General features: G+C 35.6%; 1 long non-coding RNA gene across 1 annotated transcript in view; it reads left to right on the top strand.

Annotated features, from left to right (window-relative positions):
• LOC118244508 (uncharacterized) overlaps window positions 1–21,905 on the top strand; it is a 35,441-nt gene extending 13,536 nt beyond the window's left edge. The window contains exon 3 of the long non-coding RNA XR_004777550.2: window positions 20,730–21,905. This is a non-coding gene — a long non-coding RNA (uncharacterized LOC118244508). The remainder of the gene's footprint in view (window positions 1–20,729) is intronic.
• The last annotated feature ends 5,429 nt before the right edge of the window (window positions 21,906–27,334 follow it).

Raw genomic sequence — 27,334 nt, 5'->3', positions numbered from 1 at the left:
ATCTATTGTTATATTTGTTCTGATTTTATCATGGCTTACAAAGTAAAGCAAAATTTTAGATTATAAAAATCAAAATTCAGCCATAATTTCTGAATAAAAGGGTACTTACTTCCTTAGTTTAATAATTTTCAAGATAATCAAACTGCTGTTTGGAGATATTTAAGAGGTAACAAAATGAAAGCCTCTCAAAATAGCAAGTGATCATACTTAAGAAGGTGTGTGTTTCTCCTTTAATTAACAAGAGTTGGGTTTATTGCATTTTGTAGTATTCTCTGCAACTGAACTGTGCATTGTTCCAGGAATAAAATGCAATTATTGCTAGTGAGGGTGAACATGAAGTTGGATGAGGAGAGGAGAGGAGAGGACAGGACAGGACAGGAGAGGAATTTCAAAATGATTAACTACATTACTGTAAGAAAATAATAAACAGCCAGAGTAACAAAAGTGAATCAGCCGAGTAGTTCTACTTGGTTTTTACTCAATAGTGTTTTCTGGGGAACAAAAAAAAAGTCATAATATTGTGTTGTGAAAATTGTCTGTTACCTTAGCATCATTACTGCAATTAGAATATGTAGTGTATCTTCTGGCAAAGTGAAGCTCCATCACCAAAAAAATAAATAAAAAAAAAATTAAAGTGAAATGTTAATGCACTCAAACATCTTGGGTCCATGAAGTTTATGTTCACTTCCAGAGAGATTTCCAAAGGGATACAATTTTCTGTCCTGGTAATCCAGGCCAATGAGCTTCATCTCTGTGCCATGACATGTTTCTAAGATCACTGGATCTGGAATGGAGCCAACAAACAGTGGGACATAGAAGCCAAACAAAACAAAACCACAAGGACAAAAATACTGAATAATTTGTCAAATGGGTCTGCATTAAATCTAGGGATCATGGAAACCCACAAAATCCAAGCCTGAGTGGTTCATGTGGCAGCCTTTGTCATTTTTTTTTGCATGATGATAGGAGAGAAGAGCAGGGAAGAAGGGAAGGCTGATGCAGAGCGAAATTGGTATGTTTGTCACTTTCAAAGCATGTCAGCCATGATTCTGAAGAGAAAGTCAGCTGCAGAGCCTGGGGAGCCCATTACTTACCAGAAATGTCCAGCTCCAGTGTTTTTATGCCAATTTTTATTAGTATTTCTTTTCATAAGGAATTACAATTTGGGGAATTTTCTTCCTGTGGGGACAAACATGAGGCACTGAACACCAATAAATAAAAAGTTCCCCTTTATCTTTTACAAATTGGAAGCTTCACTTTTCGGCAAGCTATTGTTATGATTGTTGTATAGCCATGATGGTTCTAGTGATGTTTTTTTATCTTCCCCAGCAAGCCACTATAGAGACAGGCAAGTGGAGGCAGAAAGAAAAAGGTTATTTTCCATCAATTTACTGTTGTTCAGAAGAACACTAAAACAGCTTCAGCGCAATGTCCAGAAAAAATGTGTGTGAATTTTATCATTACAAATTAATTATTTTTTCTAAGACACTTCAGACAAATGAATTTCTTGTAGTCCATGGAATCATAAATATATATATATATATATATGAAACAAAACTAAACTTTAGCTTCTGCTTTAGCTTCTGAATTCTGTAATAATTTGGGCTCTCCTCCAGATTTGATGTACTAACAGTTAACATTGCCTTTCTTGGTGCATTGCTGCTATGTTTTGTGTGTGGTGTTTTTTTTTGTTTGGTTGGTTTTGTTTTTTGTAGTTTTCTTACTTGATTTTCTTACTTTTATTTTCTTACATATGCTGTGCCTGGCTATACCATCACTCTGTTGCAAAACAGAGAAAGGAGCAGCCTCTGATAATTTATTTCAGAAAATAAAGACATGGAATTAGTGATAGTTACAGGATAGGGCATCTCAGCCCAGCATAAACTATTGTATATAGCTAGAACAGAACAGAATGAAATTTTAAAGTGTTATGGTCACAATTTTTAGGAATAGAAGTTCCACTGCTTTTCATAACAGTGACCAGTTTATGCATGGAATTATATGTAATTCACAAAAAAATCAGCAATAATCAAACAATCAGTAGTCTATACGGGAAAGTAAGTCAAATTGTTCACGGTGAGTAGCTAACTTTAATTGATAGGTATGTTAACATAATTTATGATCAATCACTCATATCACTTATTCCAATCATTTATTGACTAAAAAGCATGGAACTTTTGTGAAAAATAGATATTCAGGTTTAAGTTTGCAGACATTTTACAAATAAATTAACGGTTTAATCTGTTCATTGTTCATTGTAAACAGGAAATTCAATTTAAACATAAGAAAAAATCTTCTTTACTGTTAATTCGAAGTGTGACTGGCAATCAGAGTGTTACCCTTTTCTTCAGACCTTTGAACTGTGCAGATAAAGCACAAAGGAAAAAGCATAGCTATTTCAGGGGGTTCTTAGGGAGAGACCTCAGTTGTACAACCAGGAACATGGCTGTATTAATGATAGAAAAAGAATAAGGTACCCTTCAATAAAAATCTGTGATGTAAAGCAATTATCCTCCAAGCATGGTCAGTGGACATGAACACCATTGAGCATAATTGCATATGTGCCTGAATATTGCCTTTAGGTGTTGTATATTCTTTTCCTCTGTTGCATTTAGCTGTCCTGGAGCATGCTTTCAGATGGGGCTTACATCAGAATTTAAACTGGCCACGTTAGGGATGCCATGGCCTCATATTCTCTCCCAATCATATAGTTCCCCTCTGGTGCCACTGTTGCTTAGAGAGCTGCATGGAGAACTGATTATACAGCTGGTTTGCCCCACCACAGATACTTATATAAACGTAGGCTGAGTTACATCAGTTCACTGAACTGGCTCCTTGGTTTCATAAATGCCAGTGTAAGGGATGGGGAGACAACAGGTTGGGGAATCGAGGGTGCTGCAACTCCCTGATTTAAATCAGCTGGAATTACATTCATGTAAAAGCCCAGACTTGTTAAAGTCACATTTAATTCTATGTCACCGAACAATAAGTTTGACATCAGTAAAGACTGAGCAGACAGGGAGGTTGACACATGTAAAGACAATCATAATGTTTCTTACAAACTGTTACTGTATGCTGGTATGAGAATGAAACAAGTCTTGTCCTTCTCCAGCTCTGACCTTTTCCTGCCTTTCTTTTGACACTTTTACAGCCCGCATTACTCTTACAGGGCCTATTCACTCAGTGTTTAAACCATTGCTTATACGTATATACAAATGAACTCTAATGCAATACAGTACACAATTTCATTGCTATTTTGTGAAATAAGTAACTCACAATTATATATATATTTATCTATATTTGTATATATATACATATATGTATGTATGTATATATATATACATATATGTATGTGTGTGTGTATATATATATATATATGTATATACACATATGTAATAGCCAGGAAATGTTACTAGAAGGAATAAGCAGTGAACTTGCATACATATCTTTTCAGCCACTTCTTGATTTTGTATCTTCTGTATCTTCACAAAACAGAATCATGCCTACTCTAAAGCAAACCGGCATTGTTCCAGAGAAAATGAGGGGATGTTTTCTGTTTTAAAAAAAGTAACACTTTTATTCACAAGCCTACTTAAGGAATAAATTGATGCTTTTAGACTGAATTAAATATAACTTTTAGTTTGAATTTTACCATAATAAACTTGGTTAGTATTGCTGTTAGAACAGGAGTACTTAAACGATACTTCTGAGAGCATTCCACCTCCCCTTTTAATAAAACTATATTTTGTGAGTTTAATGTGAGAAAAGAGGAGAGAGAATAGGAAATATGCCTTTTATAATATACAGCATTCAAATGATAAACTGGCTTAAATGGCTCAGAACTGCAACATTGTGTAAGACCAGAAGGGAGTAATGCATTTTTAATGTCTTGTACTCTTTGATGCTATCCTCTATATATCAACTTTTAAGCTGTTATTTCCTGTTTATTTATTTATTTTAGCAAATAGGGAAAAAAAGTCCCCTTAAGTTATATGAGAAACCACTAAAATATATTCAGCCTTGGGATACTCAAAAAAAAAAAAAAAAAAGTACTGGGTTACAACAGAGCAGTTTCCAAGCCAAGGCCTGACTAATATATTTAACTTACCTAATGAAATGTACTGTGTTCATATTATTTTTACTGAAAAAAAAGACAGCTCACTGCTCAATCCTACCGTCTGTCTGGCAAATCTATTTCACTTATCGCATAAAAGATGTTGATATAGATTCTTCTAATGCCTATTTATTCCTAATTTATTAATTTAAATACCTCTTTTCTAGTTCTAACGTAAAATATACCATCCGATTTAATTTTAAACTAAACCTTAACCAGTTTAAATGATTCAGTCACGTCATCTTTTAAGCATCAGAAACCTGTTCCTGTAATAGGCGCAAAAGCAGTTTTGAGGTCCAAACCCCTTTGGGATGATCTCATACTTCTGATACCTTGCTTGCACCACTGTGAAATAAAGCAAAGGCAAGAACCTTTATATTTCATAGGACAGATTGCTCTGGGACTGGACACTGTCATAGTGGAGTGACAGGGAGTGTGAGCTCTTGGTCAGCAGCTACCAGGATCTCATTATACTGCCTGGGCCCAGAACAAGAAATTGTACATTTGTGTGGAGTTAAGAAGACTCAAAATGTACCCCGTATAGACCTGAAGACTTGTGCTGATATCAAGGAGTGGTCATTGCAATTTTCTAATTGTACTGGATCAGGCATAAGGACAGTCTCTGAGTGCAGTTACTTTCATCACTGACTTCAGATGTTAGTGCTTAAAATACCTAATATGTCATGGTAGGAGCTGACCAGATCCAAGTCAGACCAGTGGTCAAAGAAGCTTGCAGTGTTCTCTACATACGTTCCTAAAGGGAAGTATTTTATACAGTGGCATTGTAACGGAAAGTACAGGAAGAGAGTGCAATGGAAAGGTAAAGGTCACAGCCAGAGACTCAATGCTTTTCAGAGGAATCACTGAGATGTAGAGTGTAATAACATTTCTTATTCTGTATTTTCTCCCTGTCCCTCCTGCATTTCACACACTGTAATGAAGAAGCAATAAGGCCTCTCATAGTTTTGCGTTTAATCAGGTACAGAAGGCATACTTTTCTCTAAAAAAGAAATCACAAATCTAGGCTCCAGAGGTTAAGGAGTTTTATTTATTTATTTATTTATTTTGGATCAATAAACATATGCTAACCAGTGGGAGGCACAAGATCACCTTCTTTCAGAAGGACTCATCATCTTAGACATTACTGTGTATTAATGTTGTTGTATGGCTTGGAGATTGAAACTGTTGTCACGTCTAATCAGCCTGGAATGAAGGCAGGGGAGTTCGCATCAACGTATTTGCATATCCAAATATTACACAAAGGAGTCTGAATCCAGACAGCCGTCTCTTGTTTGGGTGGACAAGAATACCTTTTGCTTTTCTTTGAAGCAAATATAAGTAACTAAAAAAATGCTTGGTCTTTTCTGAGTATACCACCTTACAATAAGACATGGGTTTTTCTAGTAAGTTCTGGTGGACTTACAGGCAGACATTATCATTTTTGATTTCAAACTTTATTAATTTTGGGTTCTACTATAGGTTTTTAACAACTGACCTCAAGCTAAATCAAGTAGTTCAATTTGTTTCCTCTACAGTTGATTGTTATAGATTTCTCAATAAGAAAGTGTTGCTATATATATTATTTTAATAGTCCCTGTTACTCGTCCAAATGCTTTATTCGAAAGGACTGTGTGGTTTTAGACATCAAGAAATCTAGGATCAAATGGACTTTATACAGTTTCTAGATTGATTATAAATATATTGTTATCTGAGGGGTCTTTAGCCTTTCTGTCAGGAAGCTCTTGATTTCTGCATATCTTTTCATGAGTCTTAAAACCCTTATAGATGAATACTTTCCAAAAATAAATTCCTACTTGTAGTCACTGAACGATATGTATCAGTGTTCCCAGGAAGAAAGCACAGGAGGACTGTAAGTTTGGTGTTGCAATAGCATTATAAATGTTATTGGCTATTGCCCAGTTTCTCTCTAGTCTGGTTATTTCATGCAGCAAAGGTTGTCTTGTTCTGTAAATACAGTCAGACACAAATAAAATTGCCAAACCAGCTATGGTTTACGTCAATGCTTTGAATTTGCTTCTGTCACTATTCACTAACAATGTAACAGTATGTCCTGGTTTCAGGTAGGACAGAGTTAATTTTCCTCCTAGTAGCTGGCAGGGTGCTATGTTTTGGATTAGAATGAGAAGAGCGCTGATAACATGCTGATGTTTTAATTGTTGTAGAGCAATGCTTACACCAAGCCAAGGACTTTTCAGCTTCTCGCTCTGTCCTGCTAGCGAGCAGGCTGGGGGTGCAGCAGGAGCTGGGAGGGGACAGACCCAGGACAGCTGACCCAAACTGGCCAAAGGGGTATTCCATACCATCTGACGTCATGCTGAACAATATATAGGGGTGGCTAGCCGGGGTGGGGGGGGCCGGCTGCTCGGGGATAGGCTGGGCATCGGTCAACAGGTGGTGAGCAATTGCATTGTGCATCACTTATTTCGTACACATTATTACTATTAATACTATTACTATTATTATTATTATTGTTATTATTTTCCCTGTCTTAATAAACTGTCTTTATCTCAACTCACAGACTTCACTTTCCCGTTTCTCTCCCCCATCCCGGAGAGGGAGGGGGGAGGGTGAGCGAACGGCTGTGTGGTGTTTGACTGCCAGCCGGGCTAAACCACAACACAGTAGCTGAGACCAGATGCTCAAATAAACAAATGGCAAAGAACAGCTCATATGTTATTTCAGACTTGATTAGTTTACATTTATCTTCTTGCTGAAATCCTTTGGGCTTCATCTGCTTATATCTAATTAAAGAAAAAGGAACTGACTAGGAGAATGAGGCTTTGGGAGGTGGTTTAGTTTAAAATCATAATTACGGCCAATACTAGCTTCATATTACTTAGCTAAGATTAATTGACTTTTCCTGGGGCCATTTACACTATAGGCTTAATTCTGATGCTAAGCTTTTCCTTAAGCTTGTCTCTAGCTTGCCAAAATTACCCAGTATGTTAGCTCAAATTCAGGCTACTTCTCCATGTTTATGGTTATCTCACTATCATATTCCATCTAGCTCAAGGTGAAGTTTCAGATAACAAGAAACTTTTCCCAAGTTTTGAAACTATATATTTTTGCAAGATCAATTAACTAATACTGAAAAAGTGGTGATAAAATTTTTCAGAGAAGTGTTTCTGATATAGCTCATCAATGCTTAATTTACAAAGAAACCACTACCGGCACCTAAGTAACTTGCTTTTCAGATTCTAAGCAGTCACATTACATATTTAATTAATACAGCATACTGTCAATAAATAACTTAAAATATAACTCTGGTTTATAGAGCAATAAAATTATATCCAAAATTCCATAGCACACGAGAAAGCTCCTAAAACTACATATCCATTTTACCTGAAGAGATCTCAGTTTAACTTGGTGCTTTTCAGATAAGTGAGTTTCAGTTTTCTCATTTTCAGAGTTTTGCTTAGAATTAGGGAGGCAGGTCCAAACTTAGCCACCAGCATACAGTAGCGACACTTCACTGATTTGATTCCAGGAATTAACAAAACTATTAGAGTTTCATCAACATTTAAAGCAGATTTTGGTCTTCACAGTCAAAAAGAGTTTGTAAGTGTCCTAAAAATACTGTATTGTGCTCCATTATCACTACTTTCAATTCTGTAATGACTGAAGGCTAGAGCATTCCTAATATCTTTTTTAATGCACAATGTTTTTAATTTGCCTTTTTCATTCTCTATTTTTCTCTCTCTATTTTGGGGGTATCCATATGTTATTTAATTTCTGCTTACATTTATTTGATTCTTGTTATAATTTATTTTGCGTTTGGTCAAACATATCTTTATCCTGAACCCAGGAATTAGTTGTATACGTTATCATTTTGTTGCATCTTCTCTTTGTATGCTTTGATACAACATGCAGTGAAGAATCTGTCAGCAAGCAGTCATTTCTGACATATATTTTTCTTTTTTTCTGAGAAAGATCAACTTTGTTATTGGTTTTATTTTCCATATATAAGCACTTTCTTTTCTTTGGTGATAAATCTTACTTATCTATTAATATTTCTCCAGTCAAAATTCCTTTGACTTGAGTTATAAAGATTTTCATCGCTATATAAACAAAGGTGATTTTGGTCTATAGAAGTATATGCTTCTGGTTTAGTGGTGATTAAGTATTAATAACAAGAGAGTTTCTCTTGTTACTTTTGAGATTCTTTGGATTATATACAAGCACAAGCAATTTGAAACTCTGTTCTCAACTCATTTACTGAGAGGCAGCAACATTAATTCTTGTTCTAATAACATCTTTGCAAAAGAAATGCATTTGCTTTTTGAGTGTGCTGAGTTCAAAAAGGAAGCTTCTCGGAAAGAAGTTTTGTTTAGCAACTTAGAGTTGCTGCATACTCGAAGTCCTTTATAAACATTGCTGAGTAATAGTAATAGGTGAAAGGTCCATGCCTTTACTCCCTTCTACTATTTTCTCCTACAATCAAAATCACTTATTTAGATGCAATATCTATGTGTGATTATGAGGTTTTCAACATCAAATATACTTTTAATATGCCAGGCTCTGATGATTCAGCATTTCCAGCCACGGAAAACCATGCTAATATGAGACACAATCTAAATAATGTATTGACTTTTATTTACCTTAATGTCCTGCATTATCTACAATAACATTTTTTTTTCCTCTAGTCAAATGCTCATATTTTGAACATAATTCAAAATTCAAATTACATTTATATAGAACAGTCCTAGATCAAGAATAACATTGGACACTGTTAAAGGAACCAGAATTAGAATAGACGGTTTGACTAAAAGACAATACAGTTACTAAAAGTAATACAATTTGAACAACAAGCTGTAAAATCAGGACAGGTCTGGGTAACAGAATAGCGTTAACAGAGCATACACACTCAGAGATAGAGAATAATGATTGAGGAATGATTGGTAAAGGAAGCAACTTTGGCAAAGAGATACCTTATTTCCACAGGCATAAAAGTTCACCATATTGCCAAGCTGGGGAAGCCAAAATATTTTTTAGTATATTTTCTGATATTCTTTCTAGCCAGATGTTTACCTAAAATCAAAGACTGTGATGTCCTCCTTTTTTTTTTTTTTTTTTCCCCACATTATTTCTGCTTTTCAGAGAGAGGGAATCTCCCAAATTATATCACTTTTATCTCCCTGTTCTTTCTCTATAGTAAGTCACCCACATTACTTGCCAGCAATTCAACCTAATGTATTCAGCAAAGTTTCCATGACAAATATGTGTTTCATATCAGCCTTGAAAGCTTGGGAAAGGATTTGATGTTGTTGTTGTTGTTATTATGCTTTGTTTTAAATAAAAACAGTCTTAATCATGAACCTTTTAATCTCTTTCTCACTTAGAACTGTCTCAGTGAGAATTATCAGGGGATGGTAGACTAATTTCAAGTCCAAACCATACAGAATTTGGGAACAAAGAAAATACTTTTGACTATATCCTTTAATAAAATAAATCCTTTAGTCCATTCAATTGTTTTCTTATCTTAAATGAAAAGGCTTGTGTTCAACAAGGTTCATCTGGCTTACATCTATACATCAGGGTAAATCTGTTTGAAATGTGTTATCATGTTTCCAGGGCTGCTTGAGTTGCCTTAGGACAAAAAGTTCCAGCAATTCAGACAGCCTTTAAAAATGTAGTGTTAAAAGTATGCTAAATAATGGATTACTTCAAATTTTGTAGCAATATGACAGATATTATTTGGAGTGCTCTCCACTTTGGCACACTTTTAAGTTGTGCCAAAGTGTCCTATATTTTCCTTTTGTTTTCCTAATGTAACAATTATTTTCAGAATTAACATTTTTTAAATTATAGTTTTAAAGCTGCTTGACAGCTACATGAAAAAAAAAAAAAGGAAAAAAGGATGTGTCTTGCTAAGAAAGGACAAGTCTTTTCTTAAATGCATTACCTATACACTTCAAAGTATTCTGCTTCCTTCTAGCCCAGTTACATCAACCATATCTATATCATCTCCCCACATGTTAATTATTTTGTTGACTTTCTCTGCCATCCTCTAATTTTGTACTCTTTCTAGTGTTTAAATACCTAGCTCTAAATGTGGCAGTTTCAGTCGGATCAGCAGAGCTAAAACAAAACAAAAAGAGCCTTGCAAGATTCAATTACTTTTCTCACAGATACTGCCTTTTCGTTCATACACTGTTAAAATCTGCTCAGCTCATTGACTATAACTGGCATTGTCACGTCAAAGACAAAAGTAAGATGCAGTTATGCAGAAATTGTATGCTCTGCTACAATTGTATGGGTCATTTCTTATCCATATGTATACTTCCAGCACCTGGGGAAAATGTGAAAGAATGGACTACACAGGCCTAAGATGACAGAACGTAAAAAACAGACTGCTTTTAAAAGAAGGGAGAAGAAATAAATGAGGATATAGTTTCAACCTGTGGAAGCCTACAAGCAGTCCTCTTAAATAAAGGAAAGAGATTGTCCTGATTGCCATTAGGATCTCCATACAGGAGAAACAACTAAAACAGATTGCTAATGTATCAATTTCTTTTGGAAGTATCACTCTAATTTTTCTATAGGTGGTATGATGTGTTTTTTTCCACTGACTATGGAATAACTGGAGTGATCTGCAAAATTACATGGCTCTTGCTAGAAGATCACAAAATGAATCAGTTGTTTTTAGGTCAAGTTCCAGGATTTTAATGTGTATGAGTGTAGGTTTGTGCTTCAGTGAGATATCCACAAGATACTAGGTAGTTAAAATTCAGAAGGCAAGAGTCTAAGGACCGTTTAAAATTCCCAGATGAAGTCTCCATGAGCATTAAAGGAATTTAAAAAGACTACCCTGTGTTATAGTTCTTTGATTTTTGAAATATTTCTAGCTAGCAAGTATCTTTTAAAACATTTGGGGACTTTTTGTTCATGCGGTGATCAGATGAGTTAAAAAATATATCAGAAAATTTTATCACATCGCTCATGTCCTGGTCAGATGTTGTTTCTGAAGGTAAAATAAAATGTTTTTAAAATAAATGAAAACTGTTTTAAATCCCCCTTCACTGCTAGAATGTATGAGCATTGATCTGAAAGAAAAGCAATCTTATTACATAGAAATAGCTTAATAATGTGTTTAAATGCACAGAATACGACCTTGTGGGTAAGTCTATCTTCAAATTGACAGCATACAGAGTTTATATCTTTGAGTAAAAGCAAGTACTGACAGTCCAATAACTCACAAGCAGAGGGCAAGAAGGCTTCCAAACTCCTCCAGAACTAGGTTACTGAGAAGCTTGGTGTGGAGAATGTCTTTCCTCCATAATCTCACTTTGATGGTATCAAATATGGTTTAGATTGCTTAAAATGAGCCTCTGCCAACATTCTGTTTACAAATATCTTGAATCTAAGGATGTTTAAAGATGTGTGGGCATAACTTTCAGTTGTAAACTGAAATCAGAGGCAAAATCCAAATGCCATAAATTAGGGGACTTATTTTACCTAACTCCAAGTAGTCATAGACAGCTGCTTACGTCCTGTTGAAATCTGTATTTATATAACCCTTAAAGAAGACCTGTAAGAAAGCTGTCTCCTACTTATCTTCCATCTGCAGAACCATAATACAGATACTGAAAGCTGTATCACACAAGACCTGTTGACATTACTTGCAGCCACAGCACATTAAAAATTCACTAATAACTTGCTGTTACTGTTTCGCCTGACTTGAGGGCAAAGTGTGATGCTGTTCTCAGCATTGATGCTAATGAATTATTTGGGGGAAAAGAGTCTTAATCTACAAATCATAATGATATCAGCTAAAATTCCACAAGCAGAATAAGTCTGAGTTTTGGGGAGATCATAAGACCAGAAGCAAAGATTTTCCCAGGAGACTACTAAGATCTAAGAACTCAAAAACTGCACAGGACCTATGGGGCGATGGAGAGAGACTGTTACTTGCCCAGGAAGAGAGTAGTTGCTACTGGACAGCAACTGAGAACGATTGTTGTGTTTATTTATTTTTTAATAATAGCCTGATAATAGCAGGCCAAACAAACCCTTCTTTATCTAATTGCCTACACTGGTAAAATAGGATTCAAACTCTAGCCATTAGATTGCTAAAACTCAATATTTGGCAATTGAGTAAGAAGCTCTAACAAACAATGTGGTCTCTTAAACGAAAATAATTTCTGAAAGGTTTCTTTTAGAAGAAAAAACAGGGAACTACTGATGAATACTTTATTCTGATCCGTGCTTCATATGGAAAACAGCTTTTTATCACTGTATACTGTCTGTGTAAGATCACATGTTAATGTATTTCAGTTGTGTTTCTCATCCGAATCTCTGTTTAAAGTAAATGTCAGCATCTGCTGTTGGCTTTATTGCTAGTTAGGGCTAAATTTATCTATTTTTTTCCCTTGCTCTGAAAAAAAAAAAGCTTTTCTTGTAAGCAATTTTGTTTGTCTGATGGAAGAAAGTTCTGGACTTCTCAGATGTGCACAAAGATGACTTTTTCAGGGTAAGGTAGGAATTTGTTTTGGTGATTTTTAGTGATTAATCTTCAACCTAGCAAATTGAATTTCCTAATTTCAAGCAAATCTTCATTTATTGAATGTAAATAGTTGAACCACTGTAAACACAGTAAGAATGGTTCAGGATTTTGTTTCCTCTCTTTCAACTGGCTGTGACAGAAATTTTGCTTTTTTGAAGCTATGGGCTTGAATGAGTTTTCTAATCTAGTGACCAACTCCTGTCTAATTTCCTGCCAGTAACTTTTTGTTTGAATCCATCCAATTTTATAGTAAGAGCATACCCATTGTAAAGTTTATTCTTATTTTTGTTTTGTAATATTGCTCAGGATCATTGGTCTTGGAATAAAACCCCATTGGTGTCCAGACAAACAAACAAAAGGTAGTTTTTTTCTATATCCTGGAAAGATTATGCTTCTACATTTGTGTCCTTATCTTGAACACTGTCTGAGTTTCTTGTCCTTCCTAGTTTTAAGAAAGAGCTGTTCAGCCTGGAAAAGGGATAGTTAAGCAAGCAATGGATCTCTATAAAATCATGAATAATATAATGAATATAGATCAACACTCACTGCCTACACAAAAAATAGAGCTAGAAAGTAACGAAAGAAAAAATTGACAAGGTAAAGGTGGAAAAAGCAGGTTGTGTGATGTGTGTAGTTAGGCTATGAGTGATGTTGTAGATGACTATTTCAAAAACGTGAGAAAGAAAAGCATGAGAAAAAATATCACATAGGGTTATTGAACACAACAGTGAATAACTGTGAGCACTGTGATACCCCACCCATTATGGACTTCCCAACTCACCAGCTGCTGTGGGGATATTGAAAAAAATATTGCTACAGCCTATCTACTCTTCCTGGGGTATCTATTATTATTCATTTTCCTGTTGGAAAAAGAAGATGTGGCTAGATGGACCTTTTTGATCTGACCTGGAATAGCTGTCCTTTTATAATATTTTCTATTTATATTATGTTATATCGTCACATAGTTAAGCAGTTTGTTGGGAAAACAATCCAGTATTGGTTAGCATCATGCATAGATGATCTCTCTCTAGAAATATATGAGTAAATGTGCCACAGTCTACTGTTGATGTAGATACATGGGCACATTGAGTAAGCTGTGCTTTGCCAATTGCCAGTAAGTAGCACTGGATCATGAGAATAAGGAGCACCTGTTCTCCTGCATAGTTCCCACATCCATATTACAACTCTATCCAAACAACCCATTATCTCATTTCAACTACAGTGTTAATGGGTTCCTTTTTCCTCACGATATTGGATTAATCTCACTGAAATGCAGTCATATTAATACAAAAATCATACTAGCATTTTGAGAGGCATGACATCTCGGGTAGTACAACAATTTCTGTTCTATATATGTTTAGGATGAAGGCCTTTATAACACAACAACATTTTCCTCCCGGTGTATGTAATATACTGTAGCTGACTGGGAAATATTTATGCGTGTGATAGTGATAAACAGATCTGGTTGCCTGCATGTGTATCTGTTGAAGACCTATGAAGTTTATGAAGTACTGTTAGCATAAGGGTAATTACAACACTTTGTTTTCTTTTACAGGCTTGTTTTAAGTAGTATTAGATCTCAATAAATTTCATAATGGAAGAAAAAGATAAAGTTTCATTCATTTATAGAGAAAAGGGATATTTTTCTAGAGCAACTCTTTTCAAGTTTATCTTCACAAAGGGTATATGTAACTTTCTGTGTAGAGGAACTTATGCACTCAGCTGTTTTGCATAGCCAATACCATACATACCCATAAATGCATTAAATCACAGGAAATTTTTGGAATAATGAACTACTCTGGGTATTTGGTTTATAAACTGGAAATAACTTGTTTGGGTACTAACAGACTGTATTTTACTGAAATCAAGCCATGTGTTTTGAATAAACTTATGGTAACTGGGCTGTTTGTCATGGCACCTATCTAGTCATGAATATTTGTAATTGTCATAAGTTTTTTCCCACAGTTGAACTGTAGTCATTTAAATCAGATAGCTTTGTCCCTTCTGCAATCTGAAGCGCTTTATTATTACAGAAGAGAAATATCAGGGAGTAGTGATTGCAGTATCCAGTCAAAATACTACTTTTCCACATCTATTTAATATATATTTTCCTAAAAATAAAAATTAAATTGTCTCAGGACTTAGTAGCAGCCTTTTTCAATCCATGCACAACAATGTTAGTGAGTTTCTTGTGTCTTGTTTGTTAGCAGAAATCTGAGGACTTTCCAGATATGACTGCATTTGATCCATCTATTTGCACTAATATTGCCTTATAGCATAAAGAAGATAATTAACCACATGGGAAAAATAAAGCCAAAAGAAAAAGTGTCTGCGTGTTTGCCTGTACATTGTCCTCCAAGGACCAGTTCAGTTGTGTTTACATCAATATATCCATCCACATACAGCAGAATAGTCATAAATACTCAGCCAAGAATAATAATGTTCAAAGCAGGAAAGAAACATGAAATTCCAGGAGAAAGACTTTTTCCTCTAAACTTGTACCCCTTTTTGGCACTGAGCAAATTTATTTATGGCCCTTTGGACCACGGTATTCCTGCATTAGGATCTCATGAAAGCTTTACAGTTTGCATTGTGTTATCTTAGCTTTTGATGTGGCTAATGTGATACACCAAAAAAAAAAAAAAAAGAAGATAGTCAAACAGACAAGAGATGAATACAAACTCTCTCTTTGTGTCTTTAACAGCGTCCTATTTCAAAAGCTACCTTAACTTTTCTCATATTTGACGAAAAGCTTTCTGAAATTCTTGTTACAGTCTAAATAAGACAAAATCCCTAATGAGAATATGTAATATGTAATTTTCTGGCAGAATCTTCTACTTGTATTACTTGTATGTTACAGAAACAAGCTTTTTTTTTTTTTTTTTTTTTTCCCTAATATTGGTAACTACTTTGGAGCTTTGAGGAGGAACTAAGAGATTTTAAGACCAAAAGACAGATAATTGTACTCTTAAAGATCCATAGAAAATCCCAGTCTATATATCATTTTATCTTTTACTCCTTCTCTATAATTATATTCAAGTCAAAGAAGAGACTGCACAGGGGTTCATGAGAAAGTGTTAACTATACGCCTGTTTCTATAAACAACTGAGGCAAAACATTGCTTGGATCTGGCTGGGAAATAAGTATCAGCTTATCTTTCAATCTTGGAGCTACATCTACCAGTGCAACCCAGATCTCTTCCATCATTCTGATGATATTCTGTCCATAAAACTCATTCAGAATTAGTCTGGTGGAATAGAAGTCTGATTCTGGCACAAAACTTGGCAGGACTAGTTCTGGCACCATCAGAAAATCTTTCCCCAATCATACTGGTGAAAAACAAAACAAAACAAACAAACAAAAAAACATACGTGATACAAATTGAGAACAGATTAACTGTAAGTTAAATACATGTGTCAGCTAATGACATCTCTTAACTTGAAATGTTGTGCAGCTGGCAGTACAAGCCCTATATATGAGCTACATTTTATTAATGCTAATGACATTCTTGAATAGCTAGGGCTATGAATTATAAAATCCAGAATGCTTGTGCATTAACCAAAACTAATAACACCTCTGATATTAGCCAGATATTCTATCTATTCAGAAGAATACTTGCAGCTGGAGATGGAAATGCTTGCATACATCGATAGAAAAACAAAAATTAATATTTAGCATGGGAAAAGGAAATAGAACTGTATAATGAATTACCATGTGTAATAAAATGTACTGAAATATATACTGCACAGGAGAGAGTTACAGCTAACAGTTTGGTTTAAATTAAAACTGCTGTGTAACTAGACTTCACTGTACTGATGCCTTAACAAATGTGTACCTAGCATTTTCTCATTTGCTGTTTTATCTGAATAAATTAAATCAATATTGTGATTTTGATATGAAGTATAGCTTTTGGCTTCAGGGTCTAGGTTGCCTGTATAAAAGGCAGACTTTTGCAGAGCATCTGATGAATCACAGAATCACAAAACTGTAGGGGGTTGGAAGGGACCTCAAGGGATCATCGGGTCCAAACCCCCTGCCAAAGCAGGTTCCCTAGAGCAGGTTGCACAGGTAGGCATCCAGATGGGTCTTGAATATCTCCAGAGAAGGAGACTCCACAACCTCCCTGGGCAGCCTGTTCCAGTGCTCTGTCACCCTCACCATGAAGAAGTTATTTCGCATGTTGCTGCGGAACTTCCTGTGATCCATTTTGTGGCCATTGCCCCTTGTTCTGTCCCCAGCAAAGAGTACAGGAATATCCAGTAAGGGATGGAAAAAAGTAGAGGATTTTTATGATGATCCCTCCCATACATACATTATTCTCTAATGTAAAGTCTGTGCAATGAGCATGCATAATTTATTTCAGGACTTACAGAATCAAGTAATCTGGAACTTCCAGAGGCCATACAGGCCAACCTCCTATTCAAAGCAAGGTCTGTTAAAACATGTTGCTCATGGCCTTGTCCAGTTGAGTTCTTAATATCTACAACGATGGAGATTTGACAGTCTTTCCAGGCAACCTGTTCCAATGACTGACTATCACTGGGGGCACTGTGGTGAAGGAATTCCTAATATCTACTCAAAATTTACTTGCGACTTCTGTCCATTGCTTCTCATGGTGTCATTGTTCATCTCTGGGAAAGGTTTGTCTCTGCCTTCTCCACACTATTCCATTAAATAGCTGTAGACAGCAGTAAGACTTCCTTGAACCTTCTGCTCTTAAGGCTGAACAATGGCAGTTCCCTTGGCCTTCCTTGTGTGCCAAGAGCTTCAGGTCCCTGTCCATCCTGGCAGTCCTGTTGTAGGGTATTCTTGTCAAGACTGTGCCTTCTGGGGTTTGGGAATATTTTCTAACTCCTAATACTGCATATGCACTCTGGTGACACCATTATAAAACATGAAGGCAAGACATGGGTATAATCTCATCTTTCTCTCCCTCTTTTTGCAGTAACAAACCTTGATGTACGTGTCAGGAAGAAATTGCTGTGTGTTTGAGCAGGGTGGTATTACAGTTTTCATGATGGGAAACAGCTGCACAATAATCTAGCTGCACCTGTCTCAATTAAAGTTGTAACATGGTTTATTTTGTCAAGAAAACTTCTGAAGCTTAATTTTACTCCTATTAACAATGTGATTTTCATAATTCTTATGCCCAAAGTACACATTTAAGAATGTGAAATGTTTTGTTGGTCTTAACATTGTATACATCTTTTTTTTTTTCTTTTTTTTTTTTTTTCTCCTAAATGGGCACTAAGAACTTTAAGGGTTATTGATTTAGAACTTCAAGGTTTACCCAAAATGTGCTGTACTACAATTTAGCCATGAATAACTCTTAATGAAGTATCTGATCAAACCACATTTCAGGTTTATGTGTATCTTTGCCTTCAGATACTTTGCTGTTGCAAGCACTCAGATATTTCAAATAACAGATACTAAACTGCCAGGTGTAATTTGCATTTTGTCATTTTCCTTCATATTTTGCTTATTGGGTTTAAAAAAATAATCAATCTGCATGGAATCCTTCTGAAAGCAAATTATTCTGTCTCAAAGTAATGAAAAGAGGCTTTAAAATGCTTTCTAGTGTTTTTTTTTTCTTTTTCTTTTTCTTTTTCTTTTTCTTTTTCTTTTTCTTTTTCTTTTTCTTTTTCTTTTTCTTTTTCTTTTTCTTTTTCTTTTTCTTTTTCTTTTTCTTTTTCTTTTTTTTTCTTTTTTTTTCTTTTTTCTTTTTTTTCAGAAATGTCTCTCATTTTTTTAATAAGTATTTGTTTGTTTGTTTTTAATAGAAGAAAAATAAGAGCCATTTGCCTCAGTAGTAGTAGTCATATAGAGGCAATATACGCAGCTCATTAGGATGAGGAAAGAAATTAAATGTTTTTCTGTCATTGCTATTAAGAGTACCGTAATTATAGTGTGTATATATATATATATGATGCATATAACAATCGAAGTATTAACCCATGCCTATTGAAGACTCTTACACATATTTGGCAAAGAATGGTTGGTGAGGGGCCCATAACGATTATCCATCTTCTAGCACTTGCAAAAATGACAACTTCAGAAGATTCTTTTGGTCACCATGTGGGAGCAAGAGTAACTAGTAACTATTTCCCAGATTTAGGGTTTCCATCCTCAAGAATCCTACTTCAGCTTCAATCCAGATCCCATGAGAGCTTTTCTATCCGGGACAGTCTGGAACAACAACAACTAGTCCCATAAAATGTACGTTTTAGGTCATTTCTAACCATGTCTATGACACTCCTCAGCTTCAAAGAAGCAAGGGGCATGCTCTGCTATTTCCATGAACCTCTGTACCTCTTGCTCAATTTTTGATGACAGAAGCTATGCGACAATTCAGCAGTGTGAAATATGTACTTGTGACAGGTAAAATAAGTATCATGAATTGTTTCTTGGTGAGATTCAGCTGGATACAAAAATTGTGAGGAACCCACTCAAGTAGAAGAAAAGGTTTCCAAAAACTGTGCAGAATGACGTCTACAGCGCAGCTTTTTTGAATAGACTTTGAGACCTCTTGGGAGTCAATTGGGACTTTAGGGGAATACTGTATATGCAGAGTGGAGTTCTGTATATCATTCAATGTAGACATTTAATTTCTGATTCAGGTCATATCCATGAGTTTTTCCTGGGGCAACAGAACACATATTAGGGTTACTGATCTAAGAGTTAGTCATCTGGGCAGAAACAAAAGGTATGCTTCTGTTGAACATCAACAGTTAAGAACTACCACCTTCACCTGTACGTTGTGTCCTCTCCCCAAGAGAAACTATAGTCTTGCCACCTTCCGGCCGAAACATAAAATATTCTTGAGAGATGTGAACAGATTTGTCCCATCTGGACAGTGTATTGTTATGTGATAAGCCGTTCAGAGACAGGTTCTAAACTGAGGGTATTGAAAACATGCCACAGGATACTCCTCAAAATACTATATATTAAAAAAAATAAAATCTTGAAGAGAGGTCCTAATGGACAAACAAAAAATAAACACATATGCTGCCAAAGAATATGCATATTTATATATGTATTTTTGTTTTTTCATGTGCTCATCCCAACTTCCTTCTCCCACATGTGTAAAACTTAAATGTTACCGTTTTGGCATTTTGCCCAAAGAAGCATGACCCATCACCCACAAAGTATGCAGGAAATCATGAAAACTGAATCATAGCATTCTTTTTCCTGATGCAACTGCCAATAAGGACATTGGCAACTTAAAAAAGGTTGAGATGATTCAGATGATGATGCTCAAGATTCAGAAACATAGCAATGATATTCAGATGAAATAAATTAACAGAATTTGTTGAAAAAAAATCCAAACATATTTTATATCATACAACCATAAAAAGGAAACAATGGGTAGGGGGCCTCCTAATGTAATATGGAATGATGAAGAAATTCCTTTGTACAACTAAAAATGTAATCATATAGGTGAATCTAGCTGTCCATGTATTTAATGAATTATCTCAATATCTTTTCCTGCCAAAAGTTTCATTTTGGCAACTGATCTGGGTCCAAGTTTACTATCACATGCAGTTTGGATTACTGCTCTATAGCAATGGGTCATCCTTTATTTTCTTTCACTATAGCTTCTTCTATTGAATATTTGCTTTAAACTTACTTATTTCTAGTTAGTAAATGACAGTTTATGTGCTGCATAAAATCATTGAAGATGGGCAGCTCATGCATGAGTAACCAGATGAATAATACCCACCAAATCATAAAGAAAAAATGCTGTGCATGTGTGAAACTAATTCTTCAAACGCCTACAATATTTAAATGTCCTTTTTAGGATCCTTGAAACAACATAAAAGCAGATTTGTTCAGGGGGTGTATATAGTAAGACATATATCTTAGTAAAGCTCTCCAGAAAAATCTCCTTATCCCCAGATTAGGGATAAGTTCATACAAATGTATGAACTTATTTGAAAATCTAAATTATGTCACTTATCATAACTTTGATTTCTTCCTAACATACAGAAGATATTATGTAATAAAGTTTTGTATTTTCTCCAAGAGACATCAGCCAAATATTTTTAAATTATGTATGCTATTCATTCTTATCTAATTTATTTTCTCTTCCAGTTAACTTGGCCTCTTGCTGACAAGTTCCAGAGCTGCGACTGTCTTTCCATTAGAAGGCTGATTCTTATATCCTATCAGCAACATGTTACTTGGCCCACAGTCTTCCCATCATTATACACATAATATGCCTAATATCTTAACATTAAATAACCAGTCCTAAATTGGATGCCTTGTTGCTCCAGGTTCTGTTCAACAGAAAGAAAGAGGAACATTCAGAGCATGATTCAGATCTCCTAACCAGTAAACTGCCATCTGAAACAGTAAACTGCCATCTGAAACTGCTAATTTCTCTCCATTAAGAATGCAGACAGCCTACAGCAATTGTGCTCTTAATTTAGTCATGTACACTAAAGCAGCTAAGTAGAATGAATCTAGGCCGTGCTGTCTAAGTCTCTACATACTTCATTAATGTTCTATACACAGGGGAACATTTACAATTTCATCCTTTAAATTACAAATCCATGTTAAAAAAGAGAGAGAATATCATTTGCTTATGAACGTGGGATTTGTATGCATGCTAATTTCTAGCAAATAGCTCTAATATACATAAAGAACAAGCATATCACTTTATGATTACACTTGTAGATACAAGGAAAGGAAACTAATGTTGTAACTACATTATGTTGCGCTCAAAGGACATTCACACTTAACATGGAATTTTTTGATCTTCAATTAAAAGATCATGCTAGCTAACATGAGCTCTATTTATTTTACAGCTGACCATGACTAAAAACCAAAACCCAATGTTTATATATCATAAGTTTAATATTTTCATACTCCGTAGACTAAGACATTTACTGTTGTCTTAAAACATATATAAGCCATGTAGAGATGATCCAAGGTCAAAGGAACACAAAATATAGGTTACATGCCTCTCTGTTTATCACAGGAGATCATAAGAGGAGTTGTTTATTAGTAACGCTTGTTTTGAGCTGGTATTGATTGACCCATATAGCAGTGAGATGTATAAAGTCATCATCAATGTGTTTATAAGGTTGTATAAATGCATGCAAAAATACCTGCTGCTGCTTCTTGTCTGGTGTTTGCCACAGTATGTTAATGGATTAATCAGTCAGTTCTGCATATATCAAAGGCTTTACTGCAATTATCCTAAGTGTCATTTTAGGGTTAGATGAGAAATTTCATAGAATCTATGAGAAATCAAGCCAAGCAGCATGTCTGACTGTCATGAAAGTTCGCAACTATCACAGAAAATGCCTTGATATTCTGTCATGGATTTCTCCTGTCAATTAAAATGCTCAGCTAAATATTCTACAGAGTCTGACCTGGTTGAGGTTTTGTGTAACTCTTCATTCAGTCACATGACATTTGGAAGATTTGCTTCTGGGTTATGCTTTGGGTTTCAATGTAAGGGATGGAAGCATCCATATATTTAGGATGTGACTGGTGTCAAATCGCTTAAGTAACTGTTAAAAAACTTTTTGAAATCAGGTGATGGAAATACTACACGATAACATATCTCATAGTTATCACCATCTCTCAGAAGTACTAGCGGTTCAGCAAATCATAAAATAATTGAAATTATCTCTTGGGAAACAGCTAAATACTGAGTCTCTTTTTGGTCAGCCTGGCCTGATTTAGTAGTCCTTTAAGTTCATGTCAAACCAGTTGGTGGGGATGTTTTCAGTCATGTGTTCATGAAAGACAATGAGAGATCCAAGTACCGGAAAAAAGAATCTGTGGACACAACTGGCAACTGTGAAACAACCCCAGCAATTGCTGTACTGTTGAAGATTTACTAGCTCTACTCTAACAATAGAAGTCCTATGCACCTAGAGCTTGAGTTTCCTAGCTCCTGAGCTCCTGATCAAGAAATGTTAAAGTTACACTGCTACTGCTCAGACTTCTGTTTTCTATGTGCCCAGACCAATGGTGAAAGAACTTAATTCTCCAGAGCTGTCTAGTTTCTTTTTGCCTGAAAAATACACAAGATAATGCACTGTAGAATTTGAACACAGTGCTCAACTACCACGAAGTGACATCTAATCATTCGACAGCAATGTGTGCAAGCCAGCAATAGTGTGTATCACTAGCAAAATGCTGCTAAGCATTATGACCTAGACAATTGATTCTCTGACTTTTTAACTGAGCTTGTTTTCCTGTAATAACTTGAATTTCCTACATACACATGATCCTTCCCTCCGTTACCCCTGCCATCGCAGGCCAAACACATCACCACATCACCAATCCCAGGCATTGTCCAGTTCCTGCAATTCAGATTCCAGCTACTTTGAATATAATACTCTTGGCTGATTTTTGTCCTTTTCCAACATCTGCACCTCAAATCCTTACATCCCAAGTTTCTCACACTGCAGCTCTCGCTTCTGATAGCCTTTGTACCCTCATTGTTTGCTGTTCACTTTCTCAACTAGATCCTTGTATCCACAGCCAGTCATCCCTAAAGCCCCTACTGTCCATTCACCTTTACGTTGTTGTTCCAACATCTTCATGCACATTAACTAACGACAATGGTCCATTCATCATACCTGAGGTTTTTCAAGTGCATCCACTGAAATCTGTTTCTCATAAATTAACTTGGCTTAAAACTGTATTTAGAGAGGAGGCAGTCAGAAGGAGGAAAATCTTACCTAGCTGACAGCCACAATATGTATACTGTGAACTGAAGGCAAATTTTGTCCCCACTCCCCTCCTGTACTCCTACTCTTTCTCTGGGTCATTCTTCATGTGCTCACCTAAGAGGTGAAGGAAGAGGCAAAGGCTATTTGGAGTTTTTCTTACACTGCTTTCCTCACTTTTTCCCACTGAGGGAAGTTCCTGATCCTCCCTCTCCAAGTCTGTTATTTTCTCTTGCATTTCTTTATGAACAGGGCACTGGGCAACTATAGGATCTCTGAAGTTTTAAGACAGAAATTTCACATACTCTTCTGTCTGTTTCCCTTCCCTGTGCTTGGGGCTATTAGCACTTCAGACACATGGTATCCTTTAGAAAGACTTGCTTTATTCAATGCTTTTAGAACAATAGGGCTCAAGTCCCATACAAGGGTTTAGGTGAAATACAAATAACAATTGATGATATTGTCACACTATTTTAGAATGATCTAATTACTGGTGAACAAGAAAAGATTAAGTTAAGGGCTAGCTGCTGTTTTTTTCACATTATTCTTAGAAATTATATGAACACAGAAAAAATCACTACTTTAAGCAGGATAATCAGGATAATCAGCCACTTCAGATGCTTTCATTGCATGAATTTCATGCATAATTTCAGATGTTTTTTTTGTTTGTTTGTTTGTTTGTTTGTTTGTTTTAACCTCCCTTATGGATACTTTGGTACCTCAAATCCTCTTTTTTTTTTTTTTTTTTTTTTTTTTCACTGCTAAAAACTGTGTAGGCTGACTTTTTACTTTACAGAAGAAGAGAAAACAAAGCAGCTTTTTTTGTACTCGTAAAAACAGTTGCAGAAGTGTAGCAGCATTTATGGCTACTGTAGGTTGGAAATTCCAAGGGAGACATATCAAGAGTACAAAGACAGTAAGAGTAGTATCAGCGGCATGTCCAAAAAGCAGCAGGAAGTTTCCTGTGCACCAGAGCTCACAATGATAACTAGCTATCTAATGAAGAAGCTGGGAACACAACAGTTATTTTCTATTGTCCTGGGAATTTTCTAATTCTGTTCAGGTATCAAGCTAAGATGAGAGAGAGGTTACAGTGTCTGAATTGATGTAGGGTTGGAAAGGACGTCAAAAGAAAGCAAAATGATATTTCAACAGAGTACAAATTGTGATTTTGCTCAGCCTTATTGTATTTAATATATACATACAGACAAAATGTGCTCTGTTAGGTGGAGTATTAAAGGTCTTGCAGGATCTTGCCTTTATTTCTTAGAATCTGTTACCTTGAATTTTGCATACAACATTCCTGACAGACAAGCAAAGCAAAGCATTATTCCTTCCAGAATGCTGTAATGCTGGAAACCAATAGTCATCTTATTGTTTTGTTTGTTTTGTTTTGTTGTGTTCTGGTTTTATAGAGGTAGAAAAAGAAGAAACAGAGAACTACAGGCCAGTCAATCTCACCTCTGTGCCCAGCAAGATCATGGAGCAGATCCTCCTGGAAACTGTGCAAAGGCACATGGAAAACAAAGAGGCAATTGGTGACAGCCAACATGGCTTCACTAAGGGCAAATCGTGCCTGACAAATTTGGTGGCCTTCTATGAGGGGGTTACAGCATTGGTGGATAAGGGAAGAGCAACTGATGTCATCTACCTGCACTTGCACAGAGCCTTTGACACTACATCCTTGTCTCTAAACACAACAACTCTCTAAGCACAACATCCTTGTCTCTAAACTGGAAAGACATGGATTTGACGGATGGATCACACTCAGTGGGTAAGCAATTGGCTGAATGGCACTCAAAGAATTGTGGTTAATGGCCCAATGTTCAGGTGGAGACTAGCGAGGAATGCTATTCTTAAGGGGTCAGTAATGAGACTGGTGCTATTTAACGTCCTTGTCGGTGACATGGATGAGGCATTGAATGCACCCTCAGCAACTTTGCTGATGACACTAAGCTGTATAATGTGGTTGACATGCTGGAGGGAAGGGATGCCAGCAAGGGACCAAAAGTAGTTTATTTTTATTTATCAGGAACATTTTTTTTTTCAAGTTTAGCAATACTCACAAAACCGACTGTGGATCCTGTATTCTTGTACGGCCACAGACATCTAATTTTTCTGATAATTTGTTCTTGACCTGTTTCTAACGTGTTCAAACCTGTTTCCTACAACAAACACAGAAAATTTATCATATGCTTGGGAATGAACACTAGCTATATAGTTGTGTACCTTTGTCTGCATTAAGTGTAGCAAGATTTTATTTTCTAACTTTGTTCCTCTATACCATACCAAAGTTAGATTCCTAAGAGTACTATGATTTATGCCTCTGTGAGAATCTCTCCTGATGGGCAAAAAAGAGTTTTTTATTACTTCATGTGTTTGAAATAGATCTTCTACAGTCAAAATCAAACAGCAGAATTCTTAATAATCTAGATAACCCAAGCAATTCAGCAGTAATCTTGGAAACCTGTCTTGTACTAAAGACCGTCAGGATTATTACTAAACCTTTCTGGGCAGAACAGCAAAATGATGAAAGGTCAATTTAATAGTAGTATCATGAACTGCACCATTTTCCTAACTTTCTCAAATTCAAGATTAGGTAAATCACAAAAATGAATTAATTCAAAATTTGACAGTTTAAAAATCTGTTGTTTCCTCTAGAGATGTAAATTTGTTCATAATGCTGTGAAGGGTTGATCACCCAGACCAGTTTTGTTTCTGAAATTAAATGTTGTAATCTTTGCTTATCAAAATGAGCACATGTATATAGAATTACATATTCTTCTATATTTTTCTTTCAGCTGTGGTTTTCAGTGACCATAAAAACTTTTCTTTCAAGGAGCAGACAGGAGAAGTGGCCCTGAGGGTTTTCCTGCAAGGAAAATAACAAACAAACAAACAAGAAAACCCTTCTTTCTTCCAGAAAAAAAAAAAAAAGAAAAGAAAAAAAAAGGCAAAGAATAAAAAGCAATACAGTTGACTTATATTTTATCAACATTTCAGAAGGACTAAGTTAAAATCTAAAAAGAAATGAAAAAAGAATGTAACTTGTGCAACCAGTCAGTGACTTGTGATTGCTGTCTTATTAGCTGCAGCTCATCCATTAGTCAGTCATTACATGACATATTCACTGTTAAATAAAATTATCTTCAGAAGCCTAGGTTTAAAGAATAGCATTCCCATTCACTTGGGTAAGTGAGCAAGAGTTCAAAACACAATGTGAAAATTTTAATATAGTAAATACCATCTGAGAAATAAATCTATACAGATTTATTTCAAGTGCGTATTTCACAGTCTTTCACAGTCAATTGTGTAAACAAAGTGTAAACAAAGTGTAAACAAAGAAAGAAAGACTGCTTCACACAATGCCTAAGCAACAGAATGCTCTTTATTGATGAAAAGCTGAAGATCATACCCAGATCCCTTGTTGTAAATTGCTCATGGTCTTGCTGTTTTGGGCACAAATGTAGAGGAATTACCTGCTGATCTGGCCAAGGAGACTCTTAACTTCTGTGACACATAAAATTGTATGATGAATTTGATGGGTTTCTTCTGCCTCTTAGTGCTGTTTTTAAGATTGCAAAGGCTGCAGTTGGAAGACTTGTACTTTCATATTGATTTAAACTCTTTCTATTGGTGTTTATGACTGCCTGCTGTTTTACAGGTATGTTATGCTCAAAGTATTAAAGAGAAATGAAAGGTCCTCTTTTCTCACAGTTGTTCTCTCAGTATCCGGTTTAACTACATTTATGTTCATTTTTATAGAGGAAGAATATTCATTTATTCATTTATTCATTCATTCATTCACTCATTTATGTTTCAATTCATTTTTATGAACTTTTTTTTTTTTTTTTTTTTTTTTTCAGGAGGCCCTGTGTTCAGGATGTGGTTCACTTCAGATGAGCTGGAATTAGAATCAATTTTCAAAATATTGTAGATTCCAGCTTGTCCAGCCTATTTCTCTAGTAGTAAAAAACAAACAAACAAACAAAAAAGAACAGGTTGAGA

The sequence above is a fragment of the Cygnus atratus genome, chromosome 5 (assembly GCF_013377495.2).
Source record: "Cygnus atratus isolate AKBS03 ecotype Queensland, Australia chromosome 5, CAtr_DNAZoo_HiC_assembly, whole genome shotgun sequence".
Lineage (NCBI taxonomy): Eukaryota > Metazoa > Chordata > Aves > Anseriformes > Anatidae > Cygnus > Cygnus atratus.
The sequence above is the reverse complement of the archived record's forward strand: the minus strand, read 5'-3'. Positions and strand labels throughout refer to the sequence as shown.